Source organism: Hippocampus bargibanti, linkage group LG15 (genome assembly GCF_051943395.1).
Source record: "Hippocampus bargibanti isolate YZ-2025 linkage group LG15, ASM5194339v1, whole genome shotgun sequence".
In the NCBI taxonomy this organism is placed as follows: Eukaryota; Metazoa; Chordata; class Actinopteri; order Syngnathiformes; family Syngnathidae; genus Hippocampus; species Hippocampus bargibanti.
Window position 1 is genome coordinate 2,160,292 of NC_142748.1, and position 23,071 is coordinate 2,183,362.

General features: G+C 42.5%; 2 pseudogenes; both read right to left on the reverse strand.

Moving 5' to 3' along the window:
* Positions 1-3,090: 3,090 nt before the first annotated feature.
* Positions 3,091-3,209, reverse strand: LOC148887082 (5S ribosomal RNA; annotated as a pseudogene).
* Positions 3,210-3,695: 486 nt separating this feature from the next.
* On the reverse strand, positions 3,696-3,814 carry LOC148887083 (5S ribosomal RNA; annotated as a pseudogene).
* Positions 3,815-23,071: the final 19,257 nt, after the last annotated feature.

Below are 23,071 nucleotides of genomic sequence, written 5' to 3' on the forward strand. Positions count from 1 at the left end.
AATGTTGGTATAAAATGTACATCAGCATGCAATCCGATCTTAGCATGCAGGGAAAATCCAGATCTCTCCCTCCGTCCAAAGGTCTTGAGATATGAGTTCCACATCGCTTGACTCCACACCCCTCGATAGGCGTGACTGGTCCCTCTGGTCATCTGGTGGCCCCTTCCGTCACCAGCCTTGACGCGTCTGTGGTAGCAGCCTGGTATATCATGGTCCAGTCTGCTCCTGAAAATAATGGACGAGAACACAAAATGAGCGTATGTCTCCTCAATGAACCATTCTTTGAGGAGCGCCCGGATCCATGCATTCACATGGAGCGGGGAGCTCTCGGCTATGTTCCACCTCAAAAGGCGTGGAACCCGTGTCACAATTTACGTTGACCCTCGAGGCTGAGTAGTGCAATTGGCGCAGCTTCAACCCATTTAAAATATCTCTCGAGGTCACCACCAAATAATTTCTAGCTATTCATCGTATTGTTTACTTCATTTTAGAGCATATTTTCTTGAACCATCATAATCCTTCTCCATGTATCAATATCAATCACAATTCCACACAACACATATTCCAATAGAATGCCATCCATCCCTAATATGATTTTTGTCTCTCTCTTTCTTGATATAAAATGTAAAATTCTAACTCACGTTACCCTCTGAAGTCTGAAACCAATACTTTGGGACTTTTTTGGACCCAACTCGCATTTTTCTCTGTGCGAAAATGCGGTTCGTGTCCGTTTCAAAATAATGTTGGCAGTTTTCTTGCCTTCGGGCACTCTTTGCTTACAACCATACGGCCATAATATGCTAAATTTTCTTTTTGCCCAATCTTTATATTTTAATAACGTTTTAGTTCCGCCAACATCTCTTTCAGAGTAAAGTTACTCTCTTTTTATAGGCACAATTATATTATATCGCATTATCGATTTGGTGTTTGCCATCGACGAGCATTATCAACCTTATTTCGGCACCTCAAATCGAAGGCAGTTTGATTTTGAATGTCCGAGTAGGACTGACCACATTCCAACACTTCGTCCGTCCAAAGCAGAAACAAGTGTGTTGTCAACTTTTTATACATTTGGGGCGCCCCTAAATACTGCCTGAGATCTGCGGGCCGAAACACGCATCGCGCTACCTTTTTCCACCTTTTTCTTGTCTGGTCTTCCATCTATTTTTTTTCGGTCTCGTGAATATTTACTTGAACAAACAGTGTCGATCCATCAACGTCTATATCAACCAATTGTTTTTTTCAACAAATTCTTCTTCATCGAGGCATACTGGCAACTAATTTGATTTAACTCGTTGCCAAAAACGGGAAGACTTTCGCGGAGCCATGAGAGTGCCTCGACTTCACTGTAATTGACATTAAATCGCAATCTTGTTCCTGCGTGTTTTTTCGAAATAAAATATTTAGGTGCCGGCGCCGAATTAAATTTTCATTAATACTATCGAAGCAGAGCGAATTAATAGCGTTCAATTTTCGCCACATCCCCCTCGGGGACGTACGTATAGCAGTATAGGATATGTACCGGTATATAAAACTTGCGTCCTTTCATCCGGTGCGCCCAATGTGTGGGTTAAATACAGAAATGGCACACATAAATGAGACTGCGCCTTTTCACACGGTGCGCCGTTTGGTCGTGAAAATACGGTATAATGCCACGCCTCTGGGCGTTCTGAGCACCAACAGCTGCAAGCAGTAAAACATAAGACATTTTAATTGGTTGTCTTTTCCAACAACTGATAAGTTTGTAATCTGGGACCCTACTACAGCAACCAACACCCTTTCCTCCCTCTCCGGCTGGGATCCAAAGGTTGACGGAGACCCAGGCACATGGAGACGTTTGTAGAATATTTCACTTAAAAAAAAAGGAATGTGTGACCAGTGAAATAAAAATACCGGTATTCAGGGGGAGACGAGTTAGGCGACGAAGTGTAAAACCCTGATAATTCGAGACTCTATCAGGTAAAAGTAAAGACCAGTTAAAGTCCGCGCGAGGGCAGACGCGCCTGTTGAAAAGGATACAGTTAAATTCTGCAAGGGCGGCGGCATCCTCTGGCAAAATAAGAAAACGTGTTAAAGGTGTGTGAACATGTGTGTGTGTGAATAAGATTACCACTAGATTTCGAACTCCATAGAGATTGTAAGTGGTGACTTGTTGTGGATGCAGAGGCAAGAATTGTCCGCCCTCACCGGGGTAGAAGCTTGACAATTACCACAATAAGGCATTGATCACCACCTCACTAAGAACATCCCCAACTATTAGGACTCCCTACGAGCACTCATCATAGTTGGGACCAAATTGCCAAAATGGGAAAAGGGCAAAGTAAACAACGTAAAAAAGAAATAGACAACCTAGAATGTAAAGATTGGACAGTTCTGCTTGCCCAATTTATTACTACGGCTGTTGCGCCCACAACGTTTCAAGTGAATGGGGTGTACCCCCTGCTGTTACGAAGGAAGCGTGATTCAGATTCAGGAAACAGCTCAGCTCACTGACACATGGTTTCACTTCAATACCAAAATCTCGCTGATAATTTTGAACAATGTTTTCCTGAAGGCAAAAATGAGTGCATCCAAAAGATAGGCTGTCAAATGAAAAACAAAGTAATGTAGTTTATTCAATACATTGCAAAAAATGAAAATTTTGAAGAGCAAAACATTGGGGAGACTAAACAAATTCTCAAAAAAAAATACTTTATCAACACCGCTGGGATAATACTACTGGGCCTCAATCTGCAGTACATATGCACTTCAAAGCTATCTGCCGCTCATTTGACGACAATGAGGTTAAATTTGTAGCGAAAGGAAAATAGATGGTTTTAAAGGGGAGTAAAAGAAGCTGTCCAGCACGCAGAAGCTCAGTTCTGCTTCGCGTACGAGTACTGTCATGACGGTCCCCCATGCAGACAGCTCCCTCTGCCGGAAAGCCATATCGTTACACGCAGCGACTCAAGAGTAAAATCAACGTGTGGGAAGCCATTTAAAATCGCGTCGGGTGTGATCGTGAAATGAAAAGTGAAATCGGATCGCGAACGGGAGAGACCATTTCTCGGCCCACAGAGTTTAGGGTGGCAGCAAAAAAAAAAAAAAAAAACCTTACAGCACCTGGTATACCCAGGCGGTCTCCCATCAGAGTACTAACCAGGCCCGATCCTGCGTAGCTTCCGAGACCGGACGAGATCAGGCGTTCTCAGGGTAGTATGGCCGTAAGCGAGGGAATGTGCCAGAAAATCCCTCTTTGTAGTGTTGCAGGGAGAGAGTCTTTCTTTGCTCACGGTGTTCGTTCTTGTCGGATGATGGTTATTTGGTTTTCCAAATACAGGCTTGAATCGATGAAGGTTTTATTTGTGTCGTGTTGTCAAATAAGGCGCATGTGAGACCAGCTGATGCGTTAACGTGGGTAACTTTTCTTTAACTTCCAATGCAATCCGTTTCGTCCATTCATTCCGGGTAGAGTGAACGCTGCCGTGAATGGTTGCCTCTGTTCACTCGCACAAAAAAACGTTCTTATCCGGTGACTGTAAAGTGGCCTTTCGAGCTTTGAAAGGCGATAAAAATGTTATGGATAACTATGAATATTATGTGGTGAAATGGTTGATCACGAGATCAGTGTCGCTGGGTGATTACGTCAGCAGAGGGCGTCAAGGACCAGACGGAGAGTAGTCATAATAAATGTAAAAAGAAAAGGACACAAAAAAAGCTTACAGCACGTGGTATTTCCAGGCAGTCTCCCATCCAAGTACTAACCAGGCCCGACTATGCTTAGCTTCTGAGATCGGATGAGATCGGGCGTTCTCAGGGTAGTATGGCCGTAAGCGAGGGAATGTGCCAGAAAATACCTCTTTATAGTGTTGCAGGGAGAGGGTTTTTCTTTGCTCATGGTGTTCGTTCTTGTCGGATGATGGTTATTTGGTTTTCCAAATACAGGCTTGAATCGATGAAGGTGTTATTTGTGTTGTGTTGTCAAATAAGGCGCATGTGAGTCCAGCTGATGCGTTAACGTGGGTAACTTTTCTTTGACTTCCAATGCAATCCGTTTCGTCCATTCATTCCGGGTAGAGTGAACGCTGGCGCGAATGGTTGCCTCTGTTCACTCGCACAAAAAAACGTTCTTATCCCGTGACTGTAAAGTGGCCTTTAGAGCTTTGAAAGGCGCTTAAAATGTTATGTATAACTATGAAAATTATGTGGTGAAATGGTTGATCACAAGATCAGTGTCGCTGTGTGATTACGTCAGCAAAGGGCGTCAAGGACCAGACGCAGAGTAATCATAATAAATGTCAAAAGAAAAGGATAGGGAATTAAACCCAAAATTCTGAAGATACTAAAAGGAGAGGAGTAGCATTACCTTACATTCCAGGGCTTTCTGAAAAACTAGAGTCCTTTGGCAACACAAAATTCCTACTTATTTCAAACCGATAAACACTTGAAGGCAAAAATGAGTACATCCAAAAGATAGGCTGTCAAATGAAAAACAAAGTAATGTAGTTTATTCAATACATTGGAAAAATGAAAATTATAAAGAGCAAAACATTGGGGAGACTAAACAAATTCTCAAAAAATCTTGATCAGCACGGTGAATGGCCCCTCCGACTTTGGTGCAGACCAGGACTTACTCCTGATCGCCTTGATCAGCACCTCGTCTACGGGGCGCAGCAGCCTCTGTTCCTGTGGAGGGAACAAAAAGGACTGCGGCAGTACACATGCTGTAGACCTCTTTTTGTTGTAAAAATTTCACACAACGATTTTGCCAACAAAACGATTGGATCTGATTCATTCTTTTGCCCAAAGTTCACCTTCCCATAATGGGAGGAAGAATGGTCTTCCATTACAATATCTCAAAAGATGTTAAGCCATTATTAGTGGGCATTATTTTCATATCTAATTTAATCAGAAATAGACGTTCAGGCCATAATTTGACTGTTATCTCCATTGTTTTTTCTGAGTCATTTTTTTTATCGCACCATTCGTTCTTTTAACTAATCTTGCACTCTGTGGATGATATGCACAGTAGTTCTTTAATTTAATACTTAAATGTTCGGAAATTTTGGTTATTACGTCATTAACAAAATGTGGCCCATTATCACTCCAAATTATTCTTGGTATGCCATGTTCTGGAATAATATGTTTACATAACGCTTTTGCAACGGATAATGCATCGGATTTCTTTGAAGGCAGAATTTCCCCCATCTGGTGAATGAATCAATTATCACCAAACAGTATTTATAAGAATTACTTGTGCTTAGTTCAATGAAATCCATGTGGACCACTTCAAAGGGGTGTGACCCCCGTGGAAATGTTCCTCTTTTAGGTCGCATGTTACCTTGTGGATTGTGTTTACAGCAAATCAAACAACTCAGACAAAAGTTTTTTTCCATACGAGTTGAAACCTCTGCTTAAATGGAATACTTTCCCTGCTATAAACATCATGTCTCCTGTTGATACATGTGACCTACCATGGCTCAATCGAGCCACCATAGGGAACATGTTTCTCGGTAAACATGGTTTGTTGTCTATTTTATACAGCTCATCAACGAGCTTAGCACCATCGGCAAGCCACAAATCTTTTTTCGGATTTTGTAGCTAACGCTTGCATGTCCTTCAAAACTTGTGTAGGCACAAATTCACGCATTTCTTGATTTAACAAATTGAAAGTAGTCTGAGCAGCCTTCTTGGCGGCTGCGTCTGCTCTAATATTACCTGAACTAATTATGTCTTTAGCCCTCGTGTGCGCTGCACATTTGCATACAGCTACACTTTTTGGAAGGAGGATAGCTTTCAATAAGCCTCTCAATAAATATGCATGTTCAACAGATTTTCCGTTCGATGTAGTCATTCCTCTGCGGTTCCACTCAGCTGCAAAGCAGTGAAGTGTGGAATGCATATTGACTGTCTGTAAAAATCGTCACTGTTTTCCCCATTTACACGCTTCAGTCAATGCAACAATTTCTGCTGCTTGTGCTGAATACGTGTTTGGTAATGAGCCATCAGCAATAATTTCAACATCGGTCACAACAGCATAGCCTACCCTGTTAGCCCCTGCATCTGACCTAGACGCAGAGCCATCAACGTACAGGTAGATGCTGTCAGGGAAAAGTGTGTCTTTCAAGTCTGGTCGTGGTTTGCAGTTGTCATGTATTCTGTCAACGCATGAATGTGGTTCTCCGTCAACAGGTAGAGGTACAAGTGTCGCTGGGTTAATGCTATTGCACCTCTCAACAGTTATGTGTGGTTGTTCCAGCAAAATTGTCATGATAGACAAATGTTGTGCTGGTGACAAAAAAAGTCATTTTCGTGTCTGTATTCAATAAGTCAACCGAGTGTGCTACCATCAGCGTTATGGGATGAAAAAGTACTAGTTCAGCTGACGCTTGAACTGCCAACGCTGCGGCACACACTGCTCCAACACATGCTGGAAGAGCTGCAGCCACTGGATCCAGTCTTTTAGAATAAAATGCAACTGGTCTCAGCTTTTGTCCATGCTTTTGTAACAGGACTGAAGTAATGTATTTGTCTTTGCAGTCAACTGTTTGAACAAAGGGTTTGTCACAGTCAGGCAAAGCTAAAACACTAGTGTTTGCTATCATTTTTTAAATTCTGTAATTGCTTTATTGCCCTCTTCAGTCCACTGAATAGAGTCTTTCAGTGCCATCTCGTCTTGGTATATAAGTGTCAATAATGGTTGAGTAACTTGTGCATAATGCGGAATCCAAGTTCTTCAATAATTGCACAGTCCCAAAAATGTCATCATCTGTTTTTTCGTCTTAGGTCGAGGAATCTGCAAAATTGTCTGTTTTCTTTTAGTTGTCAACTCTCTTCCCTTTCTTGACAAAAGATGTCCTAGAAAAACAACTTCTTTTTGGCAAAACTGTAATTTATCCAAAGAAGCTTTGTTACCTGTATTCGCTAAATATTGGAACAAAGCTATTGATACAGTCTTGTTCTCATCTTCAGTCGGTGAAGCAATTAAGATGTCGTCAATGTATAATAGAATTTGAGAAGTCACCGAATTTTTTAAGGTCAGCAATACATGAAGACATTTCTTGTGAGAAAAAAATTGGTGTAACGACTGAGCAGGAACACACGTCCAGTAGGGGACGTGTGTTCCAATCTATTCTCATCCTGACCCACATCTGGTCTACATAAAGCAGTAAGGTGAGGGGGGAGAGTGAATGGGGGGAAAAGAGAGGGCAGCCTTCTCGAGGAAGTGGTCGGGTGGACCCCGCGTGAAGACCCGCCCCCCCCCCCCCCTTTTGACCCCTGACTCCCAAGCTCAAATTCCCCATTCCACAGCTCGCCCCGCCTACTGCATCGGTTAATTCTCTGTCTCAGCAATGGCAATTTTAAGAACATGAGCTCCTTTGTCCTTCTAAGGCAGGAGGTACTTCTTTAGCGGCCATCTTTGAAGACATAGCTTTTTCATTTTTTCCAATCTGCTTGAATTGGTCAACATATATGGAATCCTCATCATGTCAGAAAAGAATACAGTTGGGGTGTCAGAAAAGCACATTGAAAGCGTCCTTTCAGTATGTTTTCACATGTATCCCATTATTTATTTATTTATTTATTTATTTATTTATTTTTTAATGTTGAATTTCCTACTCCGGTGGATTTTTTCCATAATGTCCGGATGTTCTCACAAACCAATCTCCGTTGGGCTGTCACCTCCTCATAAGTAATGGTTGATCCCGTCGACGTTTTACCAGAATAACATCCTTTCAACCGATTCCAATGATGTCCCAGACACCTTGTTTCAATTCTTCAAGCGGATACAATTGTTCAGAACAATTTGCTTCGTTCCACAATCACCGTCACCAACAATCGGATTTGCAAAATCCGGTTGTAATTCTTGTATTCCTCCAGTAGGGGTCATGAGCGCTCCATGCTGCTGGTCTGCCCAAGAGACAGTCATCACATGGGGGGGGGGCACCCGCCCCACAGGGGTTGAACAGATGGCTTCCTCCCCTTTCTTGAGAGCAGCGAAGGAGGGGTAGAAGGAGGAGGGGGGGGGGGGCTGAGGCGCTTGCTCGGGACAGCCCACAGCCTCTCCTCTTGGTCTCCCATGGGGGTGTACTGCAATTTGTAACAATGGCTGCATCCGATCTGCCATCTTTTTTAATTCGTTGCACTTCCAATTCATGCTCTCTGATTCGCGCTTGTATAAGCCATCTATCACAAGCTAAAATCTCATCACGGATCTTTTGGAGAGATCTGCCAACCGCAGACGCCTCCTGGAGTTTCAATGGCTGAACTTGCAAAGCACCAGAGAATTCACCATGTTCCAGTCACTTCTTACAATAAAGTTCACTTCCTGGGAACTTTTTAGACATAAATTCAACATCCCGATGAATTGGAGTCTTTTTGGGGGAAAAAAAATTGCACCCATTTCCAATTTTCCAACAAACAAATTCCTTCTGTTGACGATCACTCAGAAAAGGGCACACCATGATGTTGATTCGAACACAAAAAAACAAAGGGGCGCGAACCACGGCAATCTTCAGTCACGATGCGCGTTCACGCACACACAATTAATTCACTTACGCGCACACGCACACACACGCGCACTGATACGCGTACTAACGGCTCAAATGACTTCTTCGCCCCTACCTTTTTTTTCTTTGTGAGACAAAGAATTTTTTTTCTGTATCAATATTCTAGCATAGAACAACCAATTTAAAATGTATTAAATTTCAGATAACCCAGTACCGTAGCAGCTGCTCTTTAAAATAACATATAACGCCCGCATCAGAATTAAAAACCTTTTGGTATTCCAATCCAAAAACGGCCCTCACACAGAACTGAATTCCAGGGTATCACCACCTTGTGAATAATCTTTTCGCTGGAAGACTTCCGAATCAAGTCGGTGTGTGGACAAACCAGACGCATCTGGCCCATAAATAAGCACCAGAAGTCGTCGCGTGCACCGTTTCGTTAGTGCACCACTGGTACAGTTTTCTTTTTTGGGCTCACCTTAGTCCAAAGAAAACCGCGTTACACCGGTAGGTACATGGGTTACATGAATAAGACACCGCTGGCCAGAAAGGAACCTCACAATACATTCAAATAATGGCTGCTAGCTAGCGCGTCACTTACCTAGTGAACTTTGAACACACGCCGTGTAGTCAATCAGTCAGAACGATGGGAGATTCACAGCCGATACGAGCAGGTGTTTCCAAGAAGATTATGGTCTTCATGTCTCCCACGATTACGGGTAACTCCACCGGAGAGATGAAAAAAAAAACAACTCTCCGTCTCTCGTCGGTTGGCGGCAATCAAGAGGCAGGCTCACCGAGGAGGACCGACTTTCCTACACTCGTCTCCCGTGCGGGATTCTTTAACGGGCAGAACCACCCGGGAGCTTTTTGAGCTTTTTCCCGTCTCCTGTTGACTGGGGCACACAGGTGGCACTCTCCAAATGCTCAGGCTGGTTGACTGGCACGAGATTCTCGGCACCAATTAATGTTCGGTTCAAATTCTTGTTTCTCTTCTGGTTCGGTGTTCAACAAAGTTCAGTGATAAAAATATCAGTGACGATGATAGATGGTGAACAAAAAGCTACTTTATTCTAGTGAGACAGAAAAGCACTTCTATCGTCTAGGCAGGAGCGAAGTCAGAGCACACGAACAAAGATAGGAACAAAGAGGGTAGAGCTCCCGCTCTGACTAGTTTTTGAACGTCCACAGCAGCGATCTGTTGTCCAATCAGCTACGGATAACTCAGTGTTGGCTGGACATAGATGGAAACTTGATACTCGTTACATCCTGCTTTCATACGGTTCGACTGACTTGAACATGCAATAACATAATATGTACTAAACTAACATGGGATAACATAATACTAATGTGCATAAACACTCTATCACTCACAAGTAACCCTAACAAGTAAACCCAGCAAGTAATCTTAACCCTGACAAGTAACCCTAACCCTAACAAGTAACCTTAACCTTAACAAGTAACCCTCACCCTGACAAGTAACCCTAAAAATTAACCCCAGCAAGTAACACTAACCCCAACAAGTAACCTTAACCCTAACAAGTAACCCTAACCCCAACAAGTAACCCTAACCCTAACAAGTAACCCCATCAAGTAAATCTAACCCTAACAAGAAGCCTAACCCTAACAAGTAACCCTAACAAGTAACCCTAACAATAACCCCAGCAAGTAACCTTAACCCTGACAAGTAACCCTAAACCTAACAAGTAACCCTAAACCTGACAAGTCACCCTAACAAGTAACCACAGCATGTAACCCCAGCAAGTAACACCAGCAAGTAACCCTAACCCTGACAAGTAACTCTAACAATAACCCCAGCAAGTAACCTTAACCCTGACAAGTAACCCTAACCCTAACAAGTAACCCTAACCCCAACAAGTAAGCCTAACCTCAACAAGTATCCCGAACAGGTAGAAGGTATTTGAAGCGATTTTGCAAATGGACACAAGTTGTCCTTTAAACAAAAAAATTCAAAAGTCGATTCTAACCTTTGACCGGGAGACAGTAGGAGCTATTGGATGATTTCTGGACCGGTTGAAGCTGGTTGAAGCTTGTGGAAACGTTTCTGAGGGACACCAAGGAGAATATAGCATCATTTATATCATATATAATATGACAGTACCCTGTCAAGTGTCCCTAACAAATAACCCCAGAAAGTAACCCCAACCCTAACAAGTAACCCCAGAAAGTAACACTAACCCTAACAAGTAACCCCAGCAAGTAACCCTAACTCTAACAAGTAACGCTAACCCTAACAAGGAAGCCTAAGCTCAACAAGTATCCCGAACAAGTAGAAGTTATTTGAAGCGATTTTGCAAATGGACACAACTTGTCCTTTAAACGAAAAATTTCAAAAGTCGATTCTAACATTTGTCCGGGAGACAGTAGGAGCTATTGGAGGATTTCTGGACCGGTTGAAGCCGGTTGAAGCTTGCGGAAAAGTTTCTGAGGGACACCAAGGAGAATATAGCATCATATATATCATATAGTATATGACAGTACCCTGTCAAATGTCCCTAACAAATAACCCCAGAAAGTAACATTAACCCTGACAAGTAACCCCAGAAAGTAACCCTAAACATAACAAGTAACCCTAACTATAACAAGTAACCATAACACTGACAAGTAACCATAACAACTAACCCCAGAAACGAACCATAACCCTAATAAGTAACCCTAACCCTGACAAGTAACCCTAACAATTAAACCCAGAAAGTATCCTCAACCCTTACAAGTAACCCTAACAAGTAACCCCAGCAATTAACCCCAGCAAGTAAACCTAACCCTAACAAGTAACCCTAACCCAACAACTAATCCTAACAAGTAACCCCAGAAAGTAACCTTAACTCAAAGAGTAACCTTAACCCTAACAAGTAACCATAACCCTAACAAATAACCCTAACAAGTAACCATAGCAAGTAACCCTAACCCTAACAAGTAACCTTAACCCTGACAAGTAACCCTAACAATGTAACCCTAACAAGTAACCCCAGAAAATAACCTTAACCCTGACAAGTAACCATAACAAGTAACCCTAACAAGTAACCCTCACCCTGACAAGTAACCCGAGAAAGTAACCTTAACCCTGACAAATAACTCTAAAACTAAAAAGTAACCCTAACCCTAACAAGTATCCCTAACCCTAACAAGTATCCCTAACCCTCACAAGTATCCCTAACCCTAACAACTAACCCTAACAAGTAACCCCAGAAAGTAACCTTAACTCAAAGAGTAACCTTAACCCTAACAAGTAACCATAACCCTAACAACTAACCATAACAAGTAACCCCAGCAAGTAACCCTAACCCTAACAAGTAACTCTAACCCTGACAAGTCACCCTAACAAGTAACCCCAGCATGTAACCCCAGCAAGTAACCCTAACCCTGACAAGTAACCCTAACAAGTAACCCTAACAAGTAACCCCAACAAGTATCCCCAACAGGTATCCCTAACCCTAACAAGTAACCCTCACAAGTAACCCCAGAAAGTAACCTTAACCCTGACAAGTAACCCCAGAAAGTAACACTAACCCTAACAAGTAACCCTATACATAACGAGTAACCATCACCCTGACAAGTAACCATAACCCTGACAAGTAACCCTAACAAGTAACCCTAGCAAGTAACACTAACCGTAACAAGTAACCATAACCCTGACAAGAAACCCTAACAAGTAAACCAGGAAAAGTAACCTTAACCCTGACAAGTAACCCTAACAAGTAACCCCAGCAAGTAACCCCAGCAAGTAAACCTAACCCTAACAAGTAACCCTAACCCTAACAAATAACCCTAACAAGTAACCCTAACCATAAAAAGTAACCATAACCCTGACAAGTAACCATAACAAGTAACCCCAGAAAGTAACCATAACCCTAACCCTAACAAGTAACCATAACCCTAACAAGTAACCCCAGAAAGTAACCTTAACCCTTAGAAGTAACCCTAACAACGTAACCCTAACAAGTAACTCTAACCCTAACAATTGTACATAACAAGAAACCCCAGAAAATAACCTTAACCCTTACAAGTAACCCTAACAAGTAACCTTCACCCTGGCAAGTAACCCTAACAAGTAAATTTAACACTAACAAGTAACCCCAGAAAGTAACCCAAGCCCTAACAAGTAACGTTAACCCTAACAAGTAACCATAACAAGTAACCCCAGAAAGTAACGCTACCCCTAACAAGTAACACGAACCCGAACAAATAACCCTAACGAGTGACCCCAGAAAGTAACCCTAACCCTAACAAGTAACCCCAGCAAGTAACCCTAACACTAACAAGTAACCTCGGAAAGTAACCTTAACCCTGACAAGTAATCCTAACAAGTAACCCTAATAAGTAAACCCAGGAAGTAACCTTAACCCTGACAAGTAACCCTAACCCTGTCAAGTAACCCTAACCCTAAAAAGTGACCCTAACACGTAACCCTAACAAGTAACACCAGAAAGTAACCTTAACCCTAAGTAGTAACCCCAGAGAGTCACCTTAACCCTGACAAGTAACCCAGGAAGTAACACTAAGCCTCACAAGTAAACCTAACCCTAACAAGTAACCCCAGCAAGTAACCCTAACCCTAACAAGTATCCGCAGCATGTAACCCCAGCAAGTAACCCCAGCAAGTAACCCTAACAAGTAACCCTAACAAGTAACCCCAGCAATTAACACTAACCCTAACAAGTAACCCTAACCCTGACAAGTAACCCTAACAAGTAAACCCAGAAAGTAACCTTAAGCCTGACAAGTAACCCTCACAAGTAACCCCAGAAAGTAAACTTAACCCTAACAAGTAACCCTCACAAGTAACCCCAGAAAGTAACCTTAACCCTGACAAGTAACCCCAGAAAGTAACCCTAACCCTAACAAGTCACCCTAACCATAACGAGTAACCATAACCCTGAGAAGTAACCATAACAAGTAACCTCAGAAAGTAAACATAACCCTAACAAGTAACCCTAACCCTAACAAGTAACCCTCACCCTGTGTCACGTTCCGGCGGCGACAGTTGCAGCTGACGAGCGGGAACGTTGGGGATAGGTGGTGGATCGCCAAACAGGACAGCGGCGTAGGTGCAAGCAACCGATTTATTAACAGAAATAATGACGAAACAAACAACGTTAGTGGGCAAGCGGCAGCAATCCCCCCAACCACACTAACTAACAAAATGAAAAGGCACACGAGGGTGCAAAAACAGACTACGACGCGAGGCAACAAAATACATGCGATCGTGGCTAGAAGAATATCCTCGGGCAAAGCAACTATGTACTGAATATACATTCAAGGTACTGGCAAAGCGTGAGGCGAAGTATCTTCTGACGCTGGGTAAGTGCCAGCGTCGGGTTTAAATGTCCCGCAGTCAGTAATGAGGGAATTGACAGCAGCTGGCGAACGGCGGGAGCGGAGGCTCCGCCCAGCTGTCAACTCGCTCATGACACCCTGACAAGTAACCCTAACAAGTAACCCCAGCAAGTAACAATAACCCTAACACTAGCCCTAACAAGTAACCCTAACAAGTAAACCCAGAAAGTAACCCTAACATCTGATTCTTATAAAACAAGAAAATCCTTCGTTAAACCGGTCTGGTGGGGTGAGGTTCAATTTAGATCGTTCATACAATAGCCTGCTTAGGCAAAACAGGTTTGGCAACTTTCGTAATGCTGATGAAGGTCGTTATGCTGATGAGGTGATACCGGTGGGAGTGGGGGTAATAGGCCAGTCGTTAGTCAGGAATGTAGGAACAATCAGTGGGGCCACAGGGAGGGGTCCTCTGCCCCCCCCCAACCTGAGAGTAGGGACCTATCATAGCTGTGTCCGGCGCCACCATGTCTGGACATTAGGGATATATAAATGGGGCCGATACGACCAGTCAGACTTTAGTTCGCTGACGAAGCCTCTTGGATAGGAGGCTAAACGCCCGAAACCTTCACATTTGTACAGATGACGGCTGAAGAAACCTTCTCATCCTTAACCCTAACAAGTAACCCTAACATGTAAACCCAGAATTTAACCCTAACCCTAACAAGTAACCCTAACCCTAACAAGTAACCCTAACAAGTAAACCCAGAAGGTAATCTTGACCCTGACAAGTAACCCTAACCCTAACAAGTACCCCTAAAAGGTAACCCCGAAAAGTAACCCTAACCCTGACAAGTAACCCTAATCCTAACAAGCAACTCTAACAAGTAACCCTCACCCTAACAAGTAACCCTAAACCTAACAAGTAACCCTAACCCTAACAAGTAACCCCATCAAGTAAGCCTAACCCTAACAACAAGCCTAACCCTAACAAGTAATCCTAACAAGTAACCCTAAACCTGACAAGTCACCCTAACAAGTAACCCCAGCATGTAACCCCAGCAAGTAACCCCAGCAAGTAACCCTAACCTTGACAAGTAACTCTAACAAATAACCCTAACAAGTAACACCAGAAAGTAAACCTAACAAGTAACCCTAATACTCACAAGTGACGCTAACCCTGACAAGTAACCCTAACAAGTAACCCTAACCCCAACAAGTAACCCGAACAGGTAGTAGTTATTTGAAGCGATTTTGCAAATGGACACAACTTGTCCTTTAAACGAAAAATTTCAAAAGTCGATTCTAACCTTTGTCCGGGAGACAGTAGGAGCTATTGTAGGATTTCTGGACCGGTTGAAGCCGGTTGAAGCTTGTGGAAAAGTTTCTGAGGGACACCAAGGAGAATATAGCATCATATATATAATATAGAATATGACAGTACCCTGTCAAGTGTCCCTGACTAGTGACCCGAACAAGTAACCCTAACAAGTATCTCTAACAAGTGACCCGAACAAGTAAGCCCAGAAAGTAACCTTAACCCTTACATGTAACCCTAACCCTAACAAGTAACCCTAACAAGTAACCCTAACCCTAACAAGTAACCCTAACAACTAACCCCAGAAAGTAACCTTAACCCTGACAAGTGACCCTAACAAGTACCCCAACAAGTAACCCTAACAAGTAACCCCAGCAAGTAACCCTAACCCTGACAAGTAACCCTATCAAGTAAACCCAGAAAGTAACCGTAACCCTAACTAGTAACCCCAGAGTAACCTTAACCATGTTAAGTAACCCTAACCCTAAAAAGTGACCCTAACCCTAACAAGTAACCCTAACAAGTAACACCAGAAAGTAACCTTAACCCTAACAAGTAACCCTAACCATACCATAACAAGTAACCATAACCCTGACAAGCAACCATAACAACTAACCCCAGAAACGAACCATAGCCCTGACAAGTAACCCTAACCCTGACAAGTAACCCTAACCCTAACAAGTAACCCTAACAAGTAACACCAGAAAGTAACCTTAACCCTAAGTAGTAACCCCAGAGAGTAACCTTAACCCTGACAAGTAACCCAGGAAGTAACACTAACCCTAACAAGTAACCGCAGCATGTAACCCCAGCAAGTAACCCTAACCCTGACAAGTAACTCTAACAAGTAACCCTAACAAGTAACACCAGAAAGTAACCTTAACCCTAAGTAGTAACCCCAGAGAGTAACCTTAACCCTGGCAAGTAACCCAGGAAGTAACTAACCCTCACAAGTAAACGTAACCCTATCAAGTAACCCTAACCCTGACAAGTAACCCTAACAAGTAAACCCAGAAAGTAACTCTAACCCTGACAAGTAACCCTGACAAGTAACCCCAGAAAGTAAACTTAACCCTAACAAGTAACCCTCACAAGTAACCCCAGAAAGTAACCTTAACCCTGACAAGTAACCCCAGAAAGTAACCATAACCCTAACAAATGACACTAACCATAACAAGTAACCATAACCCTGAGAATTAACCATAACAAGTAACCTCAGAAAGTAAACATAACCCTAACAAGTAACCCTAACAAGTAACCCTCACCGTAACAAGTAACCCCAGCAAGTAACAATAACCCTAACCCTAGCCCTAACAAGTAACCCTAACAAGTAATCCCAGAAAGTAACCCTAACCTTAACAATTAACCCTAACATGTAAACCCAGAAAGTAACCTTAGCCCTGCCAAGTAACCCTAACATTAACAAGTAACCCTAATCTTAACAAGTAACCCTATCAAGTAACCCCAGAAAGTAACCCCTAGCCCTAACAAGTAATGTTAACACAAACAAGAAACCCTAACACCCCAGAAAGTAACCCTAACCCTAACAAGTAACCCTAAAAATTAACCCCAGAAAGTAACCTTAACACTAACAAGTAACCATAACAAGTGAACCCAGAAAGTAACCCTAACCCTAACAAGTAACCCTAACAAGTAAACCCAGCAAGTAACCCTAAACCTGTCAAGTAACCCTAACCCTAACAAGTAACCCTAACAACTAAACCTAATAAGTTACCCCAGCAAGTAACCCAAACCCTAACTAGTAACCCCAGAAAGTAACCTTAACCCTGACAAGTAACCCTAACAAGTAACCTTAACCCTGACAAGTAATCTTAACCCTATCAAGTAACCTTAACCCTGACAAGTAACCCTAACAACGTAACCCTAACAAGTAGCTCTAATCCTAACAAGTGTCCCTAACAAGTAAACCCATAAAATAACCTTAACCCTGAGCAGTAACCATAACAAGTAACCACAACAAGTATCCCAATTCCTAACATGTAACCCTAACAAGTAACCCCAGAAAGTAACCTTAACCCTGACAAGTAACCCTAACAAGTATCCCTAACAGGTAACCCCAGAAAGTAACCTTAACACTGACAAGTAACTCTAACAAGTAACCCCAGAAAGTAACCTTAACCCTAACAAGTAACCCCAACAAGTATCACTAACCCTAACAAGTAACCCCAGAAAGTAACAAGGATAAGTCATTTGAAGCGATTTTACAAGCTTCAACTGGTCCAGAATTCTTCAGCCGGGGGCCCCCAGATCATCGGAGGCACACAACTTGTCTGGTGGCGTCGGTTGTCGTTTAAATGAAAAATTTAAAAAGTTGATTCTATCCTTTGACCGGGAGTGGGTAGGAGCTCTTGTAGGACCAGGGTGACCTGGCCAGAGGATGGGGTGCCTGCGATGATCTGGGGGCCCCCGGCTGAAGAATTCTGGACCAGTTGAAACTTGTGGAAAAGTTGCTGAGGGACACCGAGGAGAATATATCATCATATGTGTCATAGAACATGATAGTACCCTGTCAAGTGTCCCTGACAAGTGACCCGAACAAGTAAATGAAAAAGTAACCTTAACCCTGACAAGTAACCCTAACCCTAACAAGTAACCCTAACAAGTAACCCTAACCCTAACAAGTAACCCTAACAACTAACCCCAGAAAGTAACCTTAACCCTGACAAGTAACCCTAACAAGTACCCCAACAAGTAACCTTAACAAGTAACCCCAGCAAGTAACCCTAACCCTCACAAGTAACCCTAACCCTAGCAAGTAACCCCAGAAAGTAACTTTAAACCTGACAAGTAACCTTAATCCTAACAAGTAACCCTAACCATGAGAAGGAACCCTAACAAGTAACCCCAGAAAGTAACCCTAACCCTAACAACTAACCCTAACCCTAACCCTAACAAGTAACACTAAACCTGACAAGTAATCCTAACAAGTAACCCCAGAAAGTAACCCTAACAAATAACCCTAACAAGTGACCCCAGGAGGTAACCCTAACCGTGAAAAGTAACCCTAACCCTAACAAGTAACCCAGAAAGTAACCTTAACCTGACAAGTAACCCAGTAACACTACCTCTAACAAGTAAACCTAAAAAGTGTCCCTAACAAGTAACCCCAGCAATTATCCCTAACGCTAACGAGTATCCCTAACAAGCAAACCCAGCAAGTAACCCTAACCCTAACAAAGAACCTTCACTCTGACAAGTAACCCGAGAAAGTAACCTTAACACTTACAAGTAACCCCAGAAATTAACACTAACCCTAACAAGTAACCCCAGAAAGTAAACTTAACCCTGACAAGTAACCCTAAGCCTAACAAGTAACCCTAAAAAGTAACCCCAGAAAGTAATCTTAACCCTGACAAGTAACCCTAACAAGTAAACCCAGAAAGTAAACTTAACCCTGACAAGTAACCCTAAGCCTAACAAGTAACCCTAACAAGTAACCCCAGAAAGTAACCTTAACCCTGACAAGTAACCCTAACACGTAACCACAGAAAGTAACCATAGCTCTAACAAGTAACCCTAACAAGTAACCCCAGCAAGTAACCGGAACCCTAACAAGTAACCCTAAAAAGCAACCCCGGAAAGTTAACTTAACCCTAACAAGTAACACGAACAAGTAAATCCAGAAAGTAACTCTAGCCCTAAGAAGCAACCCTAACAAGTAAACACAGAAAGTAACCTTAACCCTGACAAGTAACCCTAACCCGAACAAGTAACCCTAAAAGCAATCCCAGAAAGTAACCTTAACCCTAAAAAGTAACCCTAACACGTAACCCCAGAACGTAACCCTAGCCCTAACAAGTAACCCTAACAAGTAACCCCAGCAAGTAACCCTAAACCTAACAAGTAACCCTAACAAGTAACCCCAGCAAATAACCCCAGAAAGTAACCTTAACCCTGACAAGTAACCCTAACAAGTAACCCGAACCCTAACAAGTAACCCTAAAAGTAACACCCAGAAAGTTAACTTAACCCTAACAAGTAACCTTAACAAGTAAACCCACAAAGTAACCCTAACCCTAACAAGTAACCATAACCCTAACAAGTAAACACAGAAAATAACCCTAGCCCTAACAAGTAACCCTAACAAGTAACCCCAGAAAGTAACCTTAACCCTGACAAGTAACCCTAACAAGTACCCCAACAAGTAACCTTAACAAGTAATCCCAGCAAGTAACCCTAACCCTCACAAGTAACCCTAACCCTAACAAGTAACCCCAGAAAGTAACTTTAAACCTGACAAGTAACCTCAATCCTAACAAGTAACCCTAACCATGAGAAGTAACCCTAACAAGTAACCCCAGAAAGTAACCCTAACCCTAACAACTAACCCTAACCCTAACAAGTAACACTAAACCTGACAAGTAATCCTAACAAGTAACCCCAGAAAGTAACCCTAACAAGTAACCCTAACAAGTGACCCCAGGAGGTAACCCTAACCGTGAAAAGTAACCCTAACCCTAACAAGTAACCCAGAAAGTAACCTTAACCTGACAAGTAACCCAGTAAGTAACACTAACTCTAACAAGTAAACCTAACAAGTGTCCCTAACAAGTAACCCCAGCAAATATCCCTAACGCTAACGAGTATCCCTAACAAGCAAACCCAGCAAGTAACCCTAACCCTAACAAAGAACCCTCACTCTGACAAGTAACCCGAGAAAGTAACTTTAACACTTACAAGTAACCCCAGAAAGTAACACTAACCCTAACAAGTAACCCCAGAAAGTAAACTTAACCCTGACAAGTAACCCTAAGCCTAACAAGTAACCCTAAAAAGTAACCCCAGAAAGTAACCTTAACCCTGACAAGTAACCCTAACAAGTAAACCCAGAAAGTAAACTTAACCCTGACAAGTAACCCTAAGCCTAACAAGTATCCCTAGCAGGTAACCCCAGAAAGTAACCTCAACCCTGACAAGTAACCCTAAAAAGTAACCCCAGAAAGTAACCTTAACCATGAAAGTAACCCTAACACTAACAAGTAACCCTAACATTAACAAGTAACCCTAACCCTAACAAGTAACCCTAAAAACTAACCCCAGAAAGTAACCTCAACCCTGACAAGTAACCCTAATCCTAACAAGTAACCCTAACAAGTAACCCCAGAAAGTAACCCTAACCCTAACCAGTAACCCTAAAAAGTAAACCCAGACAGTAACCTTAGCCCTAACAAGTAACCCTAACAAGTAAACCTATAAAGTAACCCTAACCCTAACAAGTAAACCCAGAAAGTAACCTTAACCCTGACAAGTAACCCTAAAAAGTAACCCCAGAAAGTAACCCAACAAGTATGCCTAACCCTAACAAGTAACCCCAGAAAGTAACGTTAACCCTGACAAGTAACCCTAACCCTATCAAGTAACCCTAACAACTAAGCCCAGAAATTAACCTTAACCCTGACAAGTAACCCTAATCCTAACAAGTAAACCTAACCCTGACAAGTAACCCTAACAAGTAACCCCAGAAAGTAACCCTACCCCTAACAAGTAACCCTCACCCTGACTAGTAACCCTACAAAGTAACCCCAGAAAGTAAACTTAACCTTAACTTGTAACCCTAACAAGTAACCCCAAAAAGTAACCTTAACCCTGACAAGTAACCCATAAAGTAACACTAACCCTAACAAGTAAACCTAACCCTAAAAAGTAACCCTAACAAGTAACCCCTGCAAGTAACCCTAACCCTAACAAGTAACCCTCACCCTGACAAGTAACCCGAGAGAGTAACCTTAACCCTGACAAGTAAGACTAACAAGTAACCCTAACCCTAACAACTAACCCTAAAAAGTAACCCCAGAAAGTAACCTTAACCCTAACAAGTAACCCTAACAAGTAAACCCAGAAAGTAACCCTAAACCTAACAAGTAACCCTAACAAGTAAACCCAGAAAGTAACATTAACCCTGAAAAGTAACCCTAACAAGCAACCCTAACCATAACAAGTAACTCTAAAAAGTAAACCCAGAAAGTAACCTTAGCCCTAACAAGTAACCCTAATAAGTAAACCCAGAAAGTAACCCTAACCCTAACAAGTAAACCCAGAAAGTAACATTAACCCTGACAAGTAACCCTAACCCTAGCAAGTGACCCTAACAAGTGACGCTAAGCCTGACAAGTAACCCCAGAAAGTAACCTTAACCCTGACAAGTAACCCTAACCCTAACAAGTATCCATAACGGGTAACCCCAGAAAGTAACCTTAACCCTGACAAGTATCCCAGGAAGTAACCTTAACCCTGACAAGAAAACCTAACCCTGACAAGTGACCCTAACCCTAACAAGTAACCCTACAAAGTAACCCCAGAAAGTAAACTTAACCTTAACTTGTAACCCTAACAAGGAACCCCAGAAAGTAACTGTAACCCTGACAAGTAACCCAGGACGTAACACTAACCCTAACAAGTAAACCTAACCCTAAAAAGTAACCCTAACAAGTAACCCCTGCATGTAACCCTAACCCTAACAAGTAACCCTCACCCTGACAAGTAACCCGAGAGAGTAACATTAATCCTGACAAGTAACACTAACAAGTAACACTAACCCTAACAATACGTCTGTGTAAGCTCTCAGTCGTACAGGAGTGGTCCATCGATGAGAAGGTTTCTTCAGCCGTCATCTGTACAAAAGTGAAGGTTTCGGACGTTTCGCCTCCTATCCAAGAGGCTTCGTCAGCGAACTAAAGTCTGACTGGTCGTATCGGCCCCATTTATATATCCCTAATGTCCAGACATGGTGGCGCCGGACACAGCTATGATAGGTCCCTACTCTCAGGTTGGGGGGGCAGGGGACCCCTCCCTGTGGCCCCACTGATTGTTCATTCATTCCTGACTAACGACTGGCCTATTACCCCCACTCCCCCCGGTATTACCTCATCAGCATAACGACCCTCATCAGCATTGCGAAAGTTGCCTAACCTGTTTTGCCTAAGCAGGCTATTGTATGAACGATCCAAATTGAACCTCACTCCACCAGACCGGTTTAATGAAGGATTTTGTTGTTTTATAAGAATCGCTTCTTTTACCCCCCTTTCAAACCATCTATGTTCTTTCACTAAGATTTTAACCTCATTGTCGTCAAATGAGTGGTTGCTAGCTTTTAGGTGCAAATGTACTGCCGATTGATTAACCATGACAAGTAACCCTAACACGTAACCCCAGAAAGTAACCATAGCCCTAACAAGTAACCCTAACAAGTAACCCCAGCAAGTAACCGGAACCCTAACAAGTAACCCTAAAAAGCAACCCCAGAAAGTTAACTTAACCCTAACAAGTAACACGAACAAGTAAACCCAGAAAGTAACTCTAGCCCTATGAAGCAACCCTAACAAGTAATCACAGAAAGTAACCTTAACCCTGACAAGTAACCCTAACCCGAACAAGTAACCCTAAAAGTAATCCCAGAAAGTAACCTTAACCCTAACAAGTAACCCTAACACGTAACCCCAGAAAGTAACCCTAGCCCTAACAAGTAACCCTAACAAGTAACCCCAGCAAGTAACCCTAAACCTAACAAGTAACCCTAACAAGTAACCCCAGCAAGTAACCCCAGAAAGTAACCTTAACCCTGACAAGTAACCTTAACAAGTAACCCGAACCCTAACAAGTAACCCTAAAAGTAACACCCAGAAAGTTAACTTAACCCTAACAAGTAACCTTAACAAGTAAACCCACAAATTAACCCTAACCCTAACAAGTAACCATAACCCTAACAAGTAAACCCAGAAAATAACCCTAGCCCTAACAAGTAACCCTAACAAGTAACCCCAGAAAGTAACCTTAACCCTGACAAGTAACCCTAACAAGTACCCCAACAAGTAACCTTAACAAGTAACCCCAGCAAGTAACCCTAACCCTCACAAGTAACCCTAACCCTAACAAGTAACCCCAGAAAGTAACTTTAAACCTGACAAGTAACCTTAATCCTAACAAGTAACCCTAACCATGAGAAGTAACC